This window comes from Theropithecus gelada, chromosome 10, assembly GCF_003255815.1.
Source record: "Theropithecus gelada isolate Dixy chromosome 10, Tgel_1.0, whole genome shotgun sequence".
Classification (NCBI taxonomy): Eukaryota; Metazoa; Chordata; class Mammalia; order Primates; family Cercopithecidae; genus Theropithecus; species Theropithecus gelada.
The window spans coordinates 91043531-91066542 of record NC_037678.1 but is presented as its reverse complement, the minus strand read 5'-3'; the positions used below and the strand labels follow the sequence as shown (position 1 = coordinate 91066542).

Genomic DNA, 23012 nt, shown 5'->3' with positions numbered 1-23012 from the left:
AAATGGGGCATCGGGGGAGCTGGACATGCAGCCTGTCCACCTGTGATGCATGTCTGACCCCCGCAAAGAAGACAGGGATGGTTGGGTGCACTGTCCCAGCTGCCAGGCAGTCTGAGGAAGGTGCAGCGAGGCCCAGGGAATCCTTAATGCAAAGTTGCCTATCAGAGGAGACTCACGTGCCCCAGGAACAGGCCTGCCTTGACATCCATAACATCAAGGGGATAGGAGGAGCAATCCTAACCTGTGCCTTTGTCATGACTCTAGCGTCTGCTGCAGCCTGTCCTGCCCCGTGGAGTGAGCAACCTGTGCTGGGCTGCCGCTGCCGTCCTTCAGAAGGGGTGTGGACAAGCCTGTCTCTGCCAGACCTTCTTCCCTCATCTCTATTATATGCCTGGTCTTGCTGGCATTTGACCCCTGGTTTAATCAGAATCTTTGAAAGATTGATTTGCACACTGATCCAGGGGAAAATGTTCTTGGCATTTGGAGATGTCCCTTTTTAAAGAGATGCTGGCTCTGCTGAGACGAGGCTGATAGGCACATTGCTGGAGGCTAAAGCAGCCTTGCCCTGCAAGAGGAGGGGGCTGCCAGGTCCAAAGGAGGGCAGAGGAGCCAGGGCTAGAAGTGGTGGGGAGAGAGCTCTGGATGTCAGGTTCAGGCTTCTGTTCTGGAGAAAGAATTATTTCTCCCTGGAAAGTTCTTCAAAGTCTCTTATTAAGGAATATTTAGTATTCTTCTGTCTTTACAGTGTAGGTTCACTTCGGCAGACCTTACAAATAAGTCTGGGAGAGTTCACACACCTTGTCCCAAGGGCTGTCACTGGCAAGTCCCTTTCCCTTCCCTAGAAGAGTACCGACCACCCCATGGGCACAGGATGTTTGCCTGGCTACCTTTGCCCTTGGCCTAGTAAGTGAAAAAAGACACAGCACAAGTCAACACTCTCAGCAGGGGTAATGACAGGCACACGCTACACCAAACACAGTGGGAAAAAGGAACCCCAGGGACGTGCAGTCCCTGAGCCTCTACCCTCCTTGACTGCTGTGCAAGTCTGTAAAGATCAGACCAAGTCAAACTGGAGGTTTTCTGGATTCAAATAACATGAAAGGCATGACTTACATAGGACCATAAATGAATAACGAGGCCAGTCTCTTTCCATTAACGCATTCCCCACTTCTTATATGAACACTTAGTTATTTCCTGTAGCTAATTTTGCCTTATTAGGTGAAGCATTTGCAGATCTAAGTCACACATGACAGGGTTGTCAAGAAGAGAACTCACATCAGAAAAATCACGTTAGAATAAATATAAAGTACTCTTTACCCTTTTATCATTCTCTGTCAGTACTGTAAACTCTTAGAATCTGTGGTCATCACTCACCATTTATGCAATAGATTAAATTGGACTAAATTGTTCATTTTCCAGCAGGTCATAAAAGGTTGTATTTATTCACTTCATTATAATCAGACAAATGGGCTTAAAACATGTGGCAAATATCCATTTTGAATTTCTTTAACACATTACTTGGGCTTTTAGTTAACAACGGCAGATTGAACACATACCATTACCATTCTTGTTATACCATAACGAGATAATACTAAAGGGTTTTTTGCAAACAGGTCATAAACCCACAATGCAAAAGGAACAGAAGAGCTGATCAGAACAACAAAATTTTGGAAGCTGGAAAGCAGAAGAATAATTGGGAATGTTCTAAAAGTTAGAATAAAGATGGACCTGAAAACAGAACAATCAAAAGACTGTTTAAGAATTTATTCTCCAAACCTCCTTCCTTACTTCATACAGCCCAGTTAATGCTCATTCTTTACCTTAATAGAAAATAAGAGACCCAGTATTTGAAGAATTGAAGTTCCAGAAAACAGTGAACACAGAGGGAGGAAATGATCAAATAAATAATTCAGAAACCATTCCAGAAGTTAAGGACACGCATTTTCATAGCAAAAGGGTCCTCTGAGTTTATCTCACTGAGTGCACAATAAACAAAACAAGACGTACATCGAGGCAGATAATCATAAATCTTCAGAACACTGGGACAAATAACAGACCCTAGAAATTACCAGACAGAGGAAAGCAGGTTTATATACAAAAAATAAAAACTAGAGTGACATTTTGTACTCAACAAAGACATGGAAAGCTAGCAAAAAATGGAGTAATGCTCTCAAAATTAGAAAGGAAAACAACTGCATTTCTATGCCCAATCAAATTATTAATTAAAAATGAGAAAAGAATAAAAATAAAATTTTAGTTGTCTCAGAAAATTTGCCTCCTATGTGTCCTTTCTGAAAAAGCTACTGGAGAATGTACTCCACCAAAATAAGGGAGTAAAGCACTTGTTACATATAATTATGTTACAATAAAACATAATACCAAGCAACCAGAATCTATGATGATAATTAAAGGGGATTTCTAGAATGACAGTGAAGGGAGAATTTAGAAGGATGATAAAAGGAAATTCCAAAATGAAATTTTTACAGCAGGCTTAGAGAACAACCTAGCCAGATTGGAGTGACTCAGAAGACTACAGAAAAAATGTTGCCAGAAGGACAAAATTGATGGAACAGTTGATAATTTTGAATCTACAGAAAGAAGATTAGAGAACTCTAAGAAGAGAACATAAAAAACTAAGCAAGCAAACAATAAAAAAGACAATTATAAGCCACAAGGTAAACATAGGACTGTGCCCCAAAGAAGATGAACCATTGTATATTAATGGCTCAACTATGAAGAGTGGTCATAAAGTGATAATAAACTAAGCAGAATATTGTCTAACCAAACTTATAACTCTTTAGGGGAAGATGGGGGCTGGGTAGTGAGATGGGTGAGGCTAAAAGAGACGCAAACCCTCCTCTTCTATACTGTGAAATAAATGGAGAATGCCTGTAACTGAAAAAATCAAGTAGCTGCCATCTAAGTAGGTTATTTAGAGATAGTGAGCAAATATCAGGAACAGGAACTAATGGAAAGTAGTTACCTTAGAAGAGTGGGGAAATGGTGATGGTGGGACTGGAGGATGGCTGTTTTCCATAATAAGCTTTCTAGAATGGGTTGCCTCTTTAAGCTCTGTGCCCATATAACTTTAATAAAAATAAAGATAGGAAAGCATATCACAAATTATCCACTTAGTTTTACTTCTGCAAGAAATATATCTTGTACTAGGTCTAGATGTCAAATGTGGGTGGATAGTGATATTCTTTTTCTTCTTTATAAATAGAATAGTTTTCAATGTTTGGATTGTAATCAAGTTTCAGCCCCATATTCAGAGCATACCCTTAGCAAAATCTTTTTTTTTTTTTTTTTTTTGCATAGAGGTGACAAACTGGAGCACAGGTAAGAAGGCATCAAACCAAAGAATTCTTTCCACACTCTAGAAGGAATTTAGAAAGGCATACACACCCAAATAATTCACAATTCTATGGTACTTACAGTGAGAACTGTGATCATGAACTCATGTCCACCTCTGACTTACCTTTCTGACACCACCACTCACCACAAAAGCAATATTTATCTGACCCTTCCTGCAAAGAAGAAGGTTTAGAAGGGTTCTGTATCCTTGCAGAGGCCAATACCATTTGACTTACCCTCATTTCCTAGCAACCTGGGCTTGATGAATTTGAGTACTAAGCCAGGTTGGTAATACTAGCAGTGGGAAAGAGTTTGGGATTTGAATCCAGGAAGCCTGGGCCTTGGGTCCCTGTTCCCAGACACTATACTACAATGCTTCACTACAGGCAAAGGTGAAAAGCAGGCACCCACTTGCGATTGCTTCCCATGGGGATTTTCCTTTCTCCCTCACTGTAGCCATTAAAACAAGTATAATAGAAATTGTAGCCAAAAAAGAGAATAGTTGAAGGCTGAGAGACAAAAAAAAAAAAAAAAAAAACAACAAAAACCAGTGACCACAGCTACATTTTAAAATAAACTGCTTTCAAGAGAATCGAGGTAAGTGATCAAAGCAAAAAAAGAGTTACTATAAAAACTGTAGATAGGAATGTAGATATGGAAAGGATATATTCTAGATACGGATATATTCTAGGAGGAAGAGAATCAGTTAAATAAACACTGAAACTACCTGTCCATTTGACCTGTTTAATTTACAAAAATCAAACACCACTACAGCTCATTGTGGGTTGAGTGTTTCACTGTTTCACAAACATGAATACCCTGGTCTTCTGGACTCCATATGGTTCCCTTTGCCTCTCAGTGAAGGATCACTTATCTCTAGATGAAGGCCGGAAGCCATGTGGCTCAGCCCTGAACACATCTCCTGGCAGAGGGAGACATGTTAGCATCTCTGCATCAAATGGGAGTCTCTTTGCATCTGTTGGCAGGTGTCCCCCAAGCCACAGCAGGCTGATGAGAAGACAGGTCACCTTCTGTAGCCCTTTGCAAAATGATTGCATGGAAGAAAGACAAATCACTCTGGCAAAGAGACCAGATTAGAGGTCCCAGGAGAAAACCAACAGTGAGTAATTCTGTCCTTGACCTCACTGATCAATAACATAGATGGTGCAGATTACAGGAGTCCATCCACTCCTCCACAGATTCAGCCAGAGGCTCTGTTTTCCCCCTATAGTTCTAGGAATCCCACCCAGCTGGAATTTCATCCTGATATTTCTTTTTCTATTTATGGAATGCATTTCACACATTCTCCATGGAACATGCAGCTTCAGTTTGCTTCTTATACTTTCATTTAGTTTCAGAGTGGCATAATGCAAAAAATAATTCACACTTTCAAAACAACACATTCTCTTCTGAAATTCTGGCTGCCTCTAAGAGGTTAAAAGTAATTGTTTATGATAAAACCATACACTTTCTGGGTACAGATATGCATTGTGAATCTATATACAGCTATTTGTATATATGATAATACACATATAGTATATATGAGGATAGACTGTGTATCTGTAATATGATACAATATTTATGATAACTTTTCCTGATGAACAATATCACCTGACACTGCAGGCACCTTTTAAAAGGCACAAATACTCTCAATTGGTGAGTACTCGCTCTTAAAAAAAAACAGTTGAAGCAAACAAAACAACGTAGTCGTTAACATAACATAAAACATAAAACTGTTACTGTCTATGAGAAATGTTGTTATTTCACACACATTTCATGGAAAAGGGATTTGAGAAATCATAACATGAGTTTTGTTCCAAGCTTTTGAGCTGACACAATTTCTACAGCCAATTCTCATCTCAGGGAACACAGCCACCTGATCTGCAGTGAGGATGGGGCTCTGGGGTGTCCCTGAAACCACCTAAGGACACCAAGTGGTGCTGAAGTTCAGACAGGCCTGATGTGGGTTTTTCCTCCCACAGGGAAACCTCAGTGCTACTGTCTGCTCATGAAGTACACTTTTAAAAAACTTCTATGCTGGGAAAAATCACTGAAATACAAATGACTCTTGTTTTCTAGAAGTTCACTATCGAAAATGGACAGTAATAATTGGGCTGTGTAAAAAGACAATAACATGCTTTTGCAAAATACAGTGAACTGCTGCTTATTAATCTTCCCAACCAGGCACACAAATAAATTCACATTTTTAATTTAATTTTTTAAAGAAAACTCATTTTGAGTTCTAGTTTTGTGTAAGAAAAACAAATGACAAATAAACAAGCTTCTAGTGGAGACAGATTTAAATAAAAATAAGGCCACATTAGGACAGTGCAGACATAGAATAATCTCTTGAGTGCTCTTCATTGATCTTGCTGAACAATAACCACGGATGCTCATAATGACCTGGAGATGCCTCGGGACTCAGACATGCCTTCTCAATCATCCACAAAATTATGTGCAGTTTTCATGTTAAGTGTAAGTTATTGCCTGCTAGGCCTTCAAAATTTGGTAGTTCAGAGTGTTCCCCTACACATCAGAATTCACAGGGAGTCAGCTCTGCTGTAGGGAAGAAAATTCTGGACTTGAGGCCACAGGGCTGTTCCCTGCAGTGCCCCTGGTTCCCTTCGCCCATTCTGGGTACCGGGTGTAAGGACATCTACATTCACTGCCAGGCATTGATGTGCCAGCACCCGGCACAGCATTTGGCAGTACTAGGTACTTGATACAAATTTGTTGAATAAATGTAGGGCATTTAGGGTAATTTAATTTAACCAAATATATTAGCTTGGATTCACCCAGAAACAGACCCAGATTTGAGTGCAAATAGTTTATCTGGGGAGGTGATTCTAGGATAATTGTTAGGAGAGTGGGAAGTGAGGCAGGTGGTGGAAGGAAGATAATAACCAAGTCATGGCAGTGGGCAACTGGGGTTCCATCTTAGTGGGGACCCTGGGAGACCACATGGATGGAACATGCCTCTGAGAGGAGAGGGAGCCAGGGTATTGATCCACCCACTCCCATTGGTCATTGGTTGAGAGCTGCACCTAGGAGTGTAAATTCTCTGGCACTTCCTATCCCAAGGGCAGAAATTATGGGCTTTTGTGACCGAGAGGAGCCCCCAGACAAAGAAATGCAGGTTTTGGCTATTGGAAGTCAGGCCAGTGGGAACTGAACTGGTAAGGGTGAGAGGCCACGGGTGGGGCATGAGCACTGTCTACTGTAGCCAAAAACATGGACTTACACAGTAATCCAATATTCAGAGAAAGCATAAACACAAACACACACACACAGACACACACACAGAGAATTTTGTAATTTTTAAAGTACAACCCAATCACGTTTGTATAAGACTCAAAAGCAGTTCACACTAATTCATGTCATTTTAAGTCAGGAGTAGTGTTCCCCTGGAGGCAAGGCTAGTATCTGAAAGAGGCCACGAGGGGCTCTCAGAGGCCATGACTGTTCTTCCTCTTGATCAGGGTGCTGGTTACCGGATGTACCCACTTTGTGAAATGCCATGGAGCTGGATTAGGACAGGTGCACTTTCTTAAGTGTATGTGGTGCTTCAACAAAAACGCTATTCAAACAAAACACAAATGCAATTAGAATGTTAACTGTTATTGTTAATATTACACATTAATTTTAATAGTAATTACTCCATCACAACGTGGGGTTGGCTTATTAGAAAAGTTGCCAGCTAAAATACAGGAAGCCCAGCAAAAGCAGAATTTCAGGAAAATACCAAGTCATTTTTTAATACAAATAAAAAATAACTTGGATATTTGAGATAAGCACATCTCCAATATCACATGGAACATACAGTATACTAAAAATAGTATAGTTGCTTATCTAAAATTAAAATTTAATGTAATATACTGTATTCTGGTTTGCTAAATCTAGTAACCATACTTATTAGATTTCGGATGTTCATTAAAATAACGATTTTGACTTTCTTTAGATAAGCACAAGATTGGAAGTTTAGTGATTTTGAACTAAATATTCTTAGGACAAAGGGCAAGTTGAACCTGTTCTACGTTGCCTATTTATCTTATGCTGGATATTAACCACTATATTTTTTTTTTTTTTGAGACAGGGTCTTACTCTCATTGCCTAGGCTGGAGTACAGTGACGCAGTCTCGGCTCACTGCAGCCTCAACTTCCCAATCTCAGGTAATCCTCCCATCTCAGTCTCCCAGGTAGCTGAGACTATAGGCACATGCCACCATGCCCAGCTGATTTTTTGTATTTTTAGTAGAGATGGAGTTTTACCATGTTGCCCAGGCTGATCTGGAATTCCTGGGCTCAAGCAATCCATCTGCTTTGGCCTCTCACAGTGTTGGGATTACAGGTGTGAGCCACTGTCCTCGGCCCTAGCCCCTATTTTATTTTGGTTGTTTGGCCTGATTAGAATTTTTTCTTTGTTTCTTGTTAGTTGAAATAGTTGCTAAAGTGCACATTGCATTTTTTTTTAAGGAGGGACATCCACAACATCAAGACTTTTGGTTTCTCTTGGAAAAATCTGAAGACCAGGCAACTTGTGTCACTGTGGAGCTGCTCAGCGGTGCCCTCTTTAGATGGGATGTGTGTTCATCTGCTTACATGGGTCACCCACCTCTTCATTGCCCCCAACTCCTAAGGCCAAGAGTCAGATGCCATATACTACTCTCTTTCTGCTATTATTGTCCTTAGACCCAACCACTCCACTTATTTATTCTATACAGCTGAGGCTTGCAGGAATATGCATTTGTGATCCCTGATCTAAAACAATTATATTAATTAGCATCAACCATGCTGAACACAATCAGTTGCCATCTCTTCCACATTTGACATGGTGCTCTGGGGTTCTTAAACATTTTCTGTGCTATGCACCCCTTGACGCTCTGTGGATCCCTTTGCAGAATAGTGTGTTAAAAGGCATAAAATAAATAACAGAATTACTAGGAAACTGATTTATTGAAATCTAGTTATCAAAACATTGAAAAATAGAGATTCATTAATATATGTGTTTCCTTATTAACAAGAGCCAGTACATTTCTTTATTTTATTTTATTTTACTTTATTTTATTTTATTTATTTATTTATTTTGAGACGGAGTCTTGCTCTATCGCCCGGGCTGGAGTGCAGTGGCCGGATCTCAGTTCACTGCAAGCTCCGCCTCCCGGGTTTACGCCATTCTCTTGCCTCAGCCTCCGGAGTAGCTGGGACTACAGGCGCCCGCCACCTCGCCCGGCTAGTTTTTTGTATTTTTAGTAGAGACGGGGTTTCACCGTGTTAGCCAGGATGGTCTCGATCTCCTGACCTTGTGATCTGCCCGTCTCGGCCTCCCAAAGTGCTGGGATTACAGGCTTGAGCCACCGCGCCCGGCCACATTTCTTTATTATAAGAAGAGTTAGTCATTCACTCCGAAGTAGTGACGAATGAGAAGAGCTCTGAGATAACTGCGGTGACTGTAATCCAGCACGTGATTGCTCACATTTCTATCGGAGACAACATCACAGATACAGCTGAAGTGACTATGGTTGTTGCCTCATGTATAATGAGACCAAATGCTAGATAAAACTGCTTGGTGAAAATAAAGATGTATATATTTTTTCTCATTCATGCTCAGCCACCCCCTAATCTAGTTTTCAGAGATGGAAGCCCTGAGGTACTACTCCTTTTTAGTTCCTGGCATTTGGTCATCTAATTGTCCTCTGGAGAAGGGGACAGGAGGAAATGGGCTCTCAGCCCATTCTGGCTATGTTGATACAAATTCAGGTGGAGGAGGTTAAACTAATGGCAAAAACACTGTTTGGGGTTATCTGTAGATTTTGATTAAGAGTGCTGTCTGTTAAATTCATTATCATAGAGAGAAACCTGGTTATATTTACAGTTTTGCAGGAAGAATTAAAGTGGCTCACAATATTAATTCTGTTATCTCAGACTGGTGAGTGCGGAACTGGAGTCATTTCTGTGAGGACTGAATAGACACTCTCCCCACAGCTAAGTGTGTGCCTCCTGCTGCTTATCCCAAAACACATGGGCACAGTGGTGTCGGCATCGCCCGGGAGCTGGTTAGAAAAGCAACTCTTAGGCCTCCCTCCAGACCTGCTGCATCAGAACCTGCAGGCCACCAACGTGCCCAGGTGGCTCAGGTGCTTATTGTAGTGTGAGTCCTGCTCGCTTAGAGAACAGAGAATTCAGGGTCTGAGTCACACCCATGAAACTGGAAATGCAAAGAGTGAGAGGCTGAGGAGGAGGTCCATGGCCCTCCCCATGAGAAGTGGGATCTGGACGCGATGCAGCAGGCACAGAGAGTCATCTGGGACCTTTGGGACACCTTGTGACTCCTTGCACGGGCTGAAGTTGCAAGTTAGAAGCACCACTTGTATGGGGCTTCATATTTCATCTATTTTGAGCAGCAACCCTGTTGAAGATGCTGGGGGAAATCATCCTTTTGTACAATGGATAGAACCATGTTAGAAAATTCCTGCTCCCCTCAACCCTTCCTATTCCTTCCACTCAAAAGACGGTATAAAGAACTCCAAACCAGAGGGGTGCTGAATTTATCTTAAAATGTATACCTGCCAGATTAGTAGCTAGATCTATGTGGGGAGCAAATATTTATTTCCTTGTTTTATGAATTACAAAACCTAAGAGCAATCTCTAGCTTGAGGAATCCTTTTGGCATCCTGATCTGAATACACCATCATAGTACTTGGTCTCCAAAATAGTGTGGAGTTCACTCAACATTACATTTTGAAGTGCTGACAAAAATGGAAGTGAATATATACCAGGTGAGTTCAGAAATCAGACAGCTAAGACTATGCATTTGAGTTTAAGCTTTTGGAAGTAAGACCCTGCCTAAAATTACATACATCATTACACTAGCATTTGACGTCTATAATATTATCAGAATGCAGAAGCTGATATTTTTCATGGTGTTAGGAGAGCCAGTAATAGAATCACATGGGACAGATGCTCCATTTTTCTCTCATCCCTCTAAAAATCAAAATGCTAAAAACAAAGAGAATAGAAAGACAGAAGAGTCAGCTATTTTTCAATTCACAGGCTTGGACGTGGATTTAGAAGTTTCTGGTTCATATCTGGAAGGATCCAAGGTTTTCTGGTTTCATCAATTAACAACCAAGAAGAAAAGTTGATTGTGCTTTTAAAATTAAGATTTCTACCTGGTGTTTGGCAGTGAAGGGGACTTTCACAGTATCAGGAGCTATTCTGGCTTAAAATGGAGCATGTGTTTAAAAATGTGGGTGACTCCTCCCAACCCCCCAAGTAAAACCCTTCTGCATATTTGGTGTGAGCTCTAGGTTGGAAGGGAAACACCTGTCCCCCTCAGATGCAGATGCCGGCCACCCTCTTCTCTTAGGGGCGAACAGTGATATTTTTATACTAAAGGATATTGATTGCTAGGACTGTGTGGCTCATCTGGCCCCAGCTGATCTTCAGATGATCTATTTTAAGTAATTTCTATGACTCAGGGTAGGGAAAGCAGGTGACACTCATGAATCAATTCTGCAACCAGGGCAAATTGAACACAAGAACATTTCTTTAATGTGTGCTTGAAAGATATTTCCCCCCTGAATTAAAGAAATTGAGAATTAAAACAAAGTACCACATCAATAACACATCTAGGTTTGATCTGTGTTGGACAATAAAGAAGAGAGCTGAGGGAATTGGGTGACTAAGGCAGTCAATAAGTCAACCAGCCAACAAAGAACCCTTCCTTAAGGAGCTGAATATTTTTTAGCCAAAAACATAGGGGAAGATTGTGTTATCAAAGTATTTATGTGGATTTTCAGTTTGCAAATGAAGACCATCTAAGCAGAGTGCAGTTAGCACCTTAGCTGTTCACGGGGTCAGAAAGGTAATCAATTTGCAGCCCGGAAGTACAGTGATAAAAGTATGTGCTTATATTGTGCAGAGAAGGCTGAGACAAGGGAGAATGGGTTCCATCTGCAGCCTCATCTCATTCCTTTATTTTCCTCCATATTTCAGGGTGTGTCTGTAGGGCCTGGAAGCCTGAGTTTCTCTTCACCTTCACCCTTCCTGTACCGTGTGATCAAGAGTGCTGCCTATGCACTTCCTTATTTCACTTTTCCACCTGGAATGGTAATATTTACCCATACCAGATGCTCAGCAATGTGTAAGAATCCATGCAAAAACGTATGAGAAGATTCTAAGATTTCAGAATGAAAGGATTACTGTGCATATACACATAAGGGACAGCGAACATTTGCAAATAGTGGCCTTGACTACAGCACCTTATCTCATTCCTAGGGAAGAAAAGACCCCCCTTGAATGATTTGGGGCTGTCAGGAACCTCTTGTTTTCCAGGAGGTCATGGCCTGTGCTGAAGCCTCTCCCTGCAAAAGCCAACATTTAACAATTTGTTCTTAAGTGTCAAACACTGTGCTCAGCACTTTACATGCCTTTGTTTTTCTTGCAAACTTTTAATATTCCCATTTCACAGATAAGAAAACTAAGGCTTGGTGAGGTTCATAGTTTGAAAGTGATAGGACTACATTTTGAGCTCGGTCTGAATTACTGCAGAGTGCACATGGTTAGCCCCTTGTTGAGGTAAGACCCTAACTTACATCATTGTAAGAATGACCCGGGTCTCTTTGATAAGTACAGATTCCCGGGCCCACCTACCCCAGACCTTCTGAATCAAACTGTTTCAGGGAGGCCCTGGTTTTCAACTTTGGCTGTACATTGGAATCACCTAGATTCTGATTTAGCTGAGCTGTGCTGTGGCCCAGCCACTGGGGTTTTTAAAATACCCCCAAGTAATTCTAACATGAGATAGGGACTGAGACCACTGCTCCCTCCTGCTACACTCTGTGAGGCTAATAGATGTGAGACAATAAAAAAATGAGAAATACCCTAACAATCCCCAGTCCCACACAACAGTGAAGAAAGCCCCATCTATGTGGATGAGATTTCGAGAAGTCACAGTGCCTTTTGTACATGCTTCAGGATTATCTCAGAGTCCACACATCAGCAGCACTGCTATCCATCACCCTGCCTCTAAGGCAGATCTGTTTTAATATCCCTTTTATGTTTATAATAAAAATTTACTTTGAGAGGTCCATCAGCATAAAACAAGATGTGTGGAATTGCTGGGTTTAATTTTATAGCTGGGAAGACTCAGAGGCTTGGGGCTGAAATCGTCTGAAGGTTTGTTTGCCAGAATGACGACGGGTAGCTGACACTGACTGTGGACAGGGATCTCAGATGGGTCTACGGGCCGAAGTTGCGGCCAGGGTTTCCTTACAGTAGGGCAGCCTCGGGGTAGTCAGACAACTTAAAAGGGGGCTCAGGCTCCAAATGCAAGTGTCCCAAGAGGACAGGCAGAAGCCATATAGTCTTTTATGGTGTGGCCTTAAGGGTCAGATAGTCAGTCTCACTTTGTATCTGATGCACAAGACTGGTAAAATCTAATTACCGGCCTTTAAAAACTGAATAGAAGTACTGGCAAGAAAATGTAAATATGTTTTCCTTCAAAAGAAACAAACACCTAACATAATAAAATATTTAAGTCAAATTTCCTAAGGGTGCATTTGGTTGCAAAAATCACACACCCATACAAATTATATCTCCAATCTTGGGAGACAAAAGGGTCATAAACTGAGTTTTCATCAATTTCTTCCTATTTCAATCTGATTTTAACTTAAAAGTTCAGTGATAATTGTAGGTTTTGTATGACACAAAAATAAAAATATATATATATTTTCTGAAACAGATTCTCGCTGTGTCATCTAGGCTGGAGTGTAGTGGCGTGATCTCAGCTCACTGCAACCTTCGCCTCCTGGGTTGAAGTGATTCTCCTGCCTCAGACTCCCGAGTAGCTGGGATTACAGGCACCCGCCACCACACCTGGCTAGTTTTTGTCTTTTTAGTAGAGATGGGGTTTCACCATGTTGGGCAGGCTGGCCTTGAACTCCTGACCTCAAGTGATCCGCCCTCCTTGGCCTCCCAAAGTGCTAGAATTACAGTTGTGACAAGAATGTTTTTATTTAAAAATGATATTGATGTCCTTTGTGGGGACATAGACGAAACTGGAAACCATCATTCTTAGCAAACTATCGCAAGGACAAAAAACCAAACACCGCATGTTCTCACTCATAGGTGGGAATTGAACAGTGAGAACACTTGGACACAGGAAGGGGAACATCACACACCAGGGCCTGTTGTGGGGTGGGGGGAGGGGGGAGGGATAGCATTAGGAGATATACCTAATGTAAATGACGAGTTAATGGGTGCAGCACATCAACATGGCACATGTATACATATGTAACAAACCTGCACGTTGTGCACAGGTACCCTAGAACTTAAAGTATAATAATAACAAAACAAAACAACAACAAAAAAAGAAAACAATACTACCTATACTGTACTTTCGATCCTCATACTACTAGTACTTCCTATGACCAGCTTCTCTTCTTCCAACAGATCCTTAGGAAGAATCGTACAATGCCTAGCTGACTTAGTTGTGAGATCACTTGAAAGCTGAAAGACTGCTGTTACTCCAACTGAGGAAATTTACAGATCTTTGTGGATCCTGTCACAAAGGTTAGAATCTTTCCCCGAGGTCAGGAGTTGGAGACCAGCCTGGCCAACGCGGCGAAACTCCATCTCCTCTGAAACTATAAATATTAGCTGGGCGTGGTGGTGGGCGTTTGTAGCCCCAGCTACTCGAGGGGCTGAAACAGGAGAATCACTTGAACCCTGGTAGTGGAGATGGCAGTGAGCAGAGATGGCACCACTGCACTCCAGCCTGGATGACAGAGTGAGATTCCGTCTCATTAAAAAAAAAAAAAAAAAAAAGATTAGAATCTTTAAGGACTGGCGAATTAAGTCCTGTTTTCTGCTTCATTTTTGCCACAGATCTGGACTCTGTTCAGATTATGAGAAAGCTTTCAAGTAATAAAACTCTGAATATCTTAAGGGAAAAAAATGATATTGATGATTATGGTTAAAAAAATCAAGCAGGACAACTGAGTATAAAATAAAAGTAAAAAATCTCTGGTCCCTCCTTGCCTCACCCCAGCCTTCCTCACTGGGGTCAGCATTCTTAAAATTTCTGCTTGTCCTTATTTCAGGTGTCAATAAACTAACCCTAGTATTTTGCTTCTACTTCTTATCTTGTTTTCTATTGATGTCTTGTTAGAAAAGACAAAAAAAAAATGACACACTTGTGCCTGCATTACTGCTACTACTTGTCTGGCCTTGAGCAAGCTATTAATTATGTCTCTGTGCCTCTGTTTCCTCATCTTCAAAATAGGGATAATAATAGCACCCCCTTAAGGTCTTTATGAGGATCAAATGCACTGACATATGTAACAGATTTAGAACACTGCCTGGCGTGTAATAAAGTTTATATGATAAGTGACAGCTGCTCTCATTGCTTCTCCTCTCCCTCACCCCACTCCTCCTTTCTTGGGTATTTGAAATTGACTTCCTCAAGTGGTTATCTTAAGGACTTTATTCCCATATTAAATAAAATTAAATTGCACACATTACAAAATTAAATAATACTTAAGGGTTGATAATGAAAAACAACTGTTCCTTATCTCATCCCTCCTATATCACAGCAGTATGCACTTTTATTTATTTTCATTTTGGGGTCTTTGAGTTCTTATTTATATAATGCCACATAAAAAGAATCATAATAGGCCTTTCTAGATTTATCTACTTTTAGTATCATCTATTGAATCCTACTCTGAAAAATAAGCCATCATCCTCAGCAAACTAACACAGGAACAGAAAACCAAACACTGCGTGTTCTCACTCCTAAGTGGGAGTTGAACAATGAGAACACATGGACACAGTGAGAGGAATATCACACACCGGGGTCTGTCAGGGAGTGGGAGGTGAGGGGAGGGAACTTAGAGGAAGGGTCTATAGGTGCAGCAAACCACCACAGCACGCTTATGCCTATGTAACAAACCTGCACGTTCTGCACATGTAAATAAAATAAAAAGAAAAATGAAGATTTAGCTAATTTATATTATGCACTACATTCTCTTATACTCCTAATCTATTTGATAGTTATAATTATTAGGGTTACTATCTTTGAAGCTTTCTCCTCTGTATCACATACCATTAGCTTTCAGGAGTATCTTTTGATTCCATATTAGGTAGAACAAAAATGTTCACATTCTTATCTAGCCACCTCCTCTCTTCATCTTCGCTCTTAATCTTTTCTTAGATATAACTTGATTCTTACACTGTCAACATTGAAAACATTTACATTCCAATCCGTCATCCTCTTTCAGTTGTCTATGCCTTATCTAAGGATTGGCTTTAAATGTGGATTAAACAATAAATAGCAGTTATATTATTGCTACTAGTAAGCGAATATTGCTCACAGTGGAGCCAAATAGTGTGCTAGGAACATATTTTTTTTTGTATGGATTCAACATGCTGGCCTACTCCCTATTCAAAAGATTATGTTCTTATGTTAAGATAAAACAGAACCTGTTATCTGAAACATCATCTTTAAAAAAATATTCTGTATGTCTCTCAAGTCTCTATTTTGGTCATCACCATATCAATTCCACTATTTTGGTCCTTTTCGTGATATTTTACATTTTGGAAGTCACACTTAAACATTTTAAGAACAATTTTTTTTTTTTTGAGACAGAGTCTCACTCTATTGTCCAGGCTGGAGTGCAGTGGTACGATCTCGGCTCACTGCAACCTTCGCCTCCTGGGTTCAAGTGATTCACCTGCCTCAGCCCCCCAAAAAGCTGGGATTATAGGCATGCACTGCCACATCTGGCTAATTTTTGTGTTTTCTTAGTAGAGACAGGGTTTTGCCATGTTGACTAGGCTGATCTTGAACTCCTGACCTCAGGTGATCCACAGTCTCGGCTTCCCAAAGTGCTGGGATTACAGGCGTGAGCCACCACGCCCAGCCAACAATTTCATTTTTACTGCTTACTCCTTCTGCCGTCGTCGTCTTCTTTTTTTTAAAATAGCAGCTTATTCTTGTTTTATGGCTTCAATATCCCTGCGAAGCTCTGTGAGGATACTAATTAAAACTTTTAAGAAGTTGATTTCTATTACTGGAATTATCTTCGGTTACTTGGTAGACAGCTGCTCTGTTTACCCATTTTGGTCCTTCCTTTGGGAAGGATCCTTAGACGCCTGGTAGCCTGAGGAAGCCGCCTCATACATATGGATCAGTCGCGAGGATGAGTGATGTGGCAGCTAGCATGAGTTTTCTTTGCAGGTGTATAGGTCTATTTGCCCAAATTCCTCCAAACAGGAAGGCTGATTGCTGGCTCTGTGGAGGTAAATAGGATGTGTAGACTGGCAAACTTCACTGTAAGGTGTGTGGTCAGTGTGGTAGGCTCAAAAGCCAAAATAAAGAAAAATGTAATACTTAAGTATGCTTGGCTCCTGGTTAGACCCCTGCAATATTGAACATTGTGAAAGTTCAAAGATACCCCTTTTTTCTCTCTCAGTTACAAACCTCTTTAGACATATCTTCATTTGCCTTAAAGAGCATCTTTCTGGTACTGTCTTGGGAAAGCCATTAGTCTGTCGATAGTGACGAACAAGGACCAACTGATCCATTTGCTCGATGGATGGAGGTTTTCAAATATGGCACACATTCTTTGACATTCCTCTCATCAAGAGTTGGGGATCTATGTCTCCTCCTCTTGAATAAAGGTGGACTTGTGGCTTTTTGACCAATAGAGCATGACAGAAGTGGTGTTATGTCACTCTTGAGGCTAGATCATAAAAGGCCTTGGGAGATCTTTCTTATTTTCTGGAACATTCACTCTCAGAGCCCTAAGCTGCCATGAAAGGAATCTGATAACCTGAGGCTGCCATGATGTAAGGAGGCCCCAGCCTCATAGAGTGAACATACAAAGGTGCTCCAGGTGATAGTCCTAGGGGAGCCCAGTCTTCAAGTCACCCCAATCCAGGTGCCAAACATGTGAGTGAAGAATCTTCCAGATGATTCCAGCTCCAGCCATTCATGTCACTTCCAGCTATTCCCGTTTTTCCAGTGGAACAGATGCAAGCCATCCCTACTATGATTTGTCCAAAGTCTTGGACCACAGAGTCACTGAGAAGAATTATGTGGTGGTTGTTTTACATCACTAAGTTTGGGGTTGCTAGTTACACAGCAATAGATACCTGAAGCACAAAGATTTGTTTAATTAATTAATTAACCTGATTACTCCTTGTCCATCAACCTACTCACACACCAAATCTTCTAGTTCTGTGCTTTAAGTTCAGAGAGACCCTCTAGGATCCCCACTTCAGCTTTTTTCCTGTGTGTGTTTTAGTTTAAGGATTTTCATACTCCAGGTCAATAGGACCACATCTTATTTCTGTTCTCTGGAAATTCATTAAAAATTCTAGACTAGCCTTTCTATGCATTCTTGCTATCTGGGCAGTGATGAACTCATCCTTCCCCTTTGTGTATCAGGCTGTTATTTCAACGAGCTTGTAGACCAGGGAGGTAAGTGTCCATTCTGAGAACCAGCAGTGAGATTCTTCGCAGAAAGAGATAGATCCTCTACTCAAGTTGGGTACATTTCACAGCCATCAGTAAGTTAGAAGTAGGCTGTGTCTATGACATAACATGTACAAATATGAAAAATGTAGTCAAATGTCTTTTTCCTAGACATACACACTGTGAAGATAATTAGATTAATTTTCTTCTATCTTGGTTGGATGATGTTTTATTTGTTGATTGGTTTTTAAATAAAATTTTTGTGGTATCATTTATAAGCAATAAAATTTATGCATATAAGATGTTGTATGCCCCTGTAACCACCACCTCAGTCAAGACATAGAACATTTCTACCATGCAGAAAAGTGTCCCCGAGTGGCTTCCAGTCAATCACCTCATTTATCCCCACCCAGCTAACCACAGATTGGATTTCTATCACTGTAGATTAGTTTTCACTGTTCTAGAACTTCATATAAGTGGAATCATATGGTATACTTTTGTGCTTGCTTCTTTCACTCCGCATATTTTTGAGCTTCATTTAAGTTGTGTGTATCAGCAATTTTTTCTTTTATTGTTGAACACTATTAGATTTGTTCATTGATTTCTCTACTGATAGATATTTGGGATATTATTGGTTTTGGGGTATTCTTTTTAAAGTTGATATAAACATTTTGGGACAAGCCTTTTGATGAACACTGTAGAAGTGCTTCGGATCTATATATTTTAAAGCCCTTTGTTTCCTCCTTAAATGAACTAGAGTCTCCCCAGCAGAATTTCTGGTGGCAGCTGGGCAACCAGCATCTGTAAGTGAGAAGATGCTGGCTCCCAGGAGTGGGAGAGAACGAGCTAATCATATCAAAAGTGGTCTGTGAAAATCAAAGCCAGCATTGCTGCACTGGAAAAGTTGACTCAGGCATGCTTTGATAATAAGCATCTCAAAGAGATAGGCAGCTTCCCTTTAAGTAGCACATCAACACCACCACTATGGAGCACAAGCTGACAGTGCTTCCCCTTTGACTGCTGATGTCTCAGTATTTAGGAATGGCCATGCCTATAAAAATAAATGCTGAGTAGGGAACTTGAAAAGAAACGGAAGGCATAAGAATTTTTTTTTCTTAGAAACATGAGAACTATTTTATGACAGATATAGAAAGAGGTGGGAGGGGGTGTTGGACAACTTCCTTTACAAACAATAACAGCAGCAGCATTTTTTTGAATATTTATGAATGCCAGGCATCATCCTTGGGACTTTCCTCTGCATGCTTTAATTAATTTAATTCTCACACAACTCCTTAAGACGGGTGCTTGTCATGGGGGCATCTGTGCCTTTCCCCCAGCCCAATGCATGAGTTGTAGTCCTAACCCTCAGTACCTCAGAATGTGACTGTATTTGGAGATAGAGTCTTTAAAGAGGGAACTAACTTAAAACAAGGTCATTAGGTGGACCCTAATCCAATATGACTGGCATTCTTATAAGAATGAATTTGGACACAGATATGTACAAGGTGAAGAACATGTGAAGACACAGGGAGAAGACAGCTATCTACAAGGCAAGGAGGAGGTCTTCAGAAGAAATAAACTCTGCCAATACACTGAGCTTGAACTTCTAGCTTTTAGAAATGTGAAAAAATAAATTTTCATTATTTAAACCACCCAGTTTGTGGTATTTTATTATGTCAGCCCTGGCTGACTAAGAATATGCTACATAAGGTTGTCTCCATTGTACAGATGTGGAAAGCCAAGGATCACGGTAAATTGATAAATCTGCATATGCCCAGGAATGGAGCCAGCTGAATGACTCGAAAGTCTATGCTTACATGCATTTTATAAAAAAACTATTTTTCTCAAGTAGTAAAAATAAAACGGAAGGTTGTCCGTATCTTGTAGGAGCTTACAACTTACTGTGAAGGCAAATTTCTGCATAGGAGGCAAAGTATACATGGTCCAGTTCTCGAATTCAAACAGCGCTAAGAGTTGCAGGACCAGGCCTAGCATTGTTTAAAAGACCCTCTAGGATGGGGTGCCTAGAGCCTTTCAGCATGCCAGAGCTGTTGTCAGGCACACCTATCCTGCAGCAGAGTGGTTCTTTTTCCCTTGTGCTGAGCTCAGTGGTGATGTAAACAATCTCTTTGATGGTCTCCTATAAAAACAGAGTGCCTGGTACGACCAGTTGAATAAGGGGCCTGCAAAGATGTCTGTATCCTACTCCCTGGAATCTGAGGATATGTTAGCTTACCTTGTAAGTGAGACTTTGCAGAAGTGAGTAAGGATGTTGGGATAGAGAGGTTAGCCTGGATTATCTGGGTGAGCTTTATGTAATCACAAGGGTCCTTTACAAGAGGGAAGAAGGAGGATCAGAGGGATGATGAGTGAGAGATGTGATGATGGAAACAAGAGGGTGGAGTGATACAAGGAAGAGGTCGCAAGTCAAAGAAGGTAAGTGGCCGCTACAAGTTGAGAAAAGCAAAGAAATGAATTCTCTCCAAAAGCTTCCAGAAGGATTGCAGTCTTACTGACACCTCAATTTTAGACTTATAACATCCAGAACTGTAAATGAGTCAATGTGGGTTGTTTTAAGCCACCAAGTTCGTGGTAATTTGTGATAGAGGCAATAGGAAGCTAATACACCTACGCTGCAGTGGAACTTCGCATGCGAGTCACCAAGTGCTTCTGACTCCACCTACTCTACGCACAGCTAGTATTCTAAAGGAGGGGTTCCAAATCTTTTCCTGAGAGAAGAAAGGCTTGCTTTCTTTAGGCCAGCTGGTGCCCCCAAACCCTGCATTTGAGGCTGTGCATGGGGAGTGAGTGTCTTTAATGAGCCTGACAAATTTAACTCTTCCAACGATCCTGTGTAGGTTCATGTGGTTACTCCCATTCTCTAGAGAAGGAAACAGAGGATTAGGACAGCAGAAAGGCTTGCCCAAGGTCCCACAGTTGAGAACAGTGGAGTCAGAGCCAGACTCACATTTCCCAGAGTCTGAAGCCCACACTTTAGAAAAACTTTTAAAAAATTGTGGTTATACACACGCGCGCGCACACACACACACTCATACACACAGATACAGAGATAGTCCTCAACTTACGATGGTTTAAGACTTTTTTTACTTTACTAGGGCGAGAAAGTGATATGCATTCAGTAGGAAGGATACCTCAAAATTTGAATTTTGATCTTTTCCTGGGCTAGCAACGTGCAGTACAATGCTCTTGTGATGCTGGGCAGTGGCAGCGAGCCACAACTCTCAGTCAGCCACGTGACCATGAGGGTAAACAACTGATAGGGTAAATGTAGAAAATGCATTTTTAACTTACACTATTTTCAACTTACAATAGATGTATTGGAATGTAACCTCATGATAAGTCAAGGAGCACCTATACTTAAAAATAAAAGAGTTGATGTATTTTGGCTTTATTTTAGATATTCCATGATGGATATGTTCTTACAACACTTTGCAAAACATTCACAATATCTTTTTAATTTTAGTTTTGAGACAGGGTCTGACTCTGTCACCCAGGCTGGAGCACAGTGGTGTGATCTCAGCTTCCCGCAACCTCCATCTCCATGACTTAACTGCAGTCTCCCAAGTAGCCGGGTCTATATATCGTACTACCATGCTTCGTTAATTTGTTTATTTATTTATTTATTTTTTGTAGAGAGTCAATTTCGCCATGTTGCCCAGGCTGGTCTCGAACTCCTGGGCTCAAGTGATCTGTCCACCTCAGCCTTCCAAAGTGCTGCAATTACAGGCATAAGCCACTGTGCCCAACACACAATAACACAATACTTTTATAATAAAATACTTAAAATCCATATTCCACACACGTATTGACATGGTCATGGTGATTATGTCCTACATAATGAGGGTGGTTGTTAATATAATTGGTTTTTATTCTGAAGCAGCTAATGTGCTCCACCCACACAATTAGTTCAAGGGCCAGCACCTAAATTTCAAGAGGCTGTTTTCAGAGCACCATCCATTGAAAGCCATCCCTCCTTGCTGTTCTGGTCCTAGGGTATGTTTTCATCCTGGCCTGCACTAGGTACAAAGTCAGTCCTTTTCGATTGTAGTCTTTTCCAGTATAGACGCTTTTAAAATCCTTTTGGATTAAATGGAGTTTAGCTTACGTCAGAGCTATGAAAATAAAGTTAAATAATAAAATGAGGTAATATATTGTTGAGTCAATTGGAAAAGAATGACTGCAATCCTGTTGTAGAAAAGGAAAACTTTTAGCTAAAGAATAATTGGGGTCAGTTATATGTTATGTCTGGGATCCCATTCTAGAACTAGAATTTGGATCCTTTTCTTTCTCAAATGGTCTCCTTGATCCTAGCTTGTTATTTAATTTCATCATCAGATCTTCTTTCAAAACAAAGCTAGAGTTACCTGGTCAGTGTAAGTGGCAGATGACCTGAAGATTACAGAAATAGACTTGGCAAATTCATTTCATATATCTCAAGTCATTTCGATCATTTAAGTCAAACATAGAGGGATCTCATGAGTATTTGGGTGGCTTCTTCTTGTCCCCAAACTTACTGTTACTAATGTGATTATTGAACAGAAATCTTCAAAATTACTAGCTGTCTTAATCTTATTTTCCAACTTTGTATAATGTTTTAACCTTTGACAATCTCCCTCATCTCCATCTGGGCAACTACTCAAAATGGAATCTCTTATGAGAATAAACCATAGTGGCTTTTCACAGGATCTTTTGTGCCCTAAGCCTCTAAGATGATTTCTCTTTACTCATCAATAATTTATAGTTATTGCTTATACCTATGTCTTTATAATTCTATACCAGAATTAAGTGATTTTGCACTAACATCACAATACTATGGGACTCTATATTTGTGTATGTATTTACCTTTACCAGAGAGCTTCATATTTTTGCATACTTTTGTGTTGCTTTCTAGAATCCTTTTGTTTCTGTGCATGGGGAGTGAGTGTCTTTAATGAGCCTGACAAATTTAACTCTTCAAACGATCCTATGTAGGTTCATGTGGTTACTCCCATTCTCTAGAGAAGGAAACAGAGGCTTAGGACAGCAGAAAGGCTTACCCAAGGTCCCACAGTTGAGAACAGTGGAGTCAGAGCCAGACTCACATTTCCCAGAGTCTGAAGCCCACATTTTAGAAAAACTTTTAGAAATACTTGAAGGTGTCTCTTCAAGTATTTCTTGTAGG

The 23012-nt window shown here is 40.7% G+C and overlaps 1 protein-coding gene across 1 annotated transcript in view; it reads right to left on the bottom strand.

The window, feature by feature from the left end:
• The window catches only part of SLC24A3 (solute carrier family 24 member 3), a 498945-nt gene that overhangs the window by 68517 nt on the left and 407416 nt on the right, over window positions 1-23012 (bottom strand). The window lies entirely within an intron of this gene.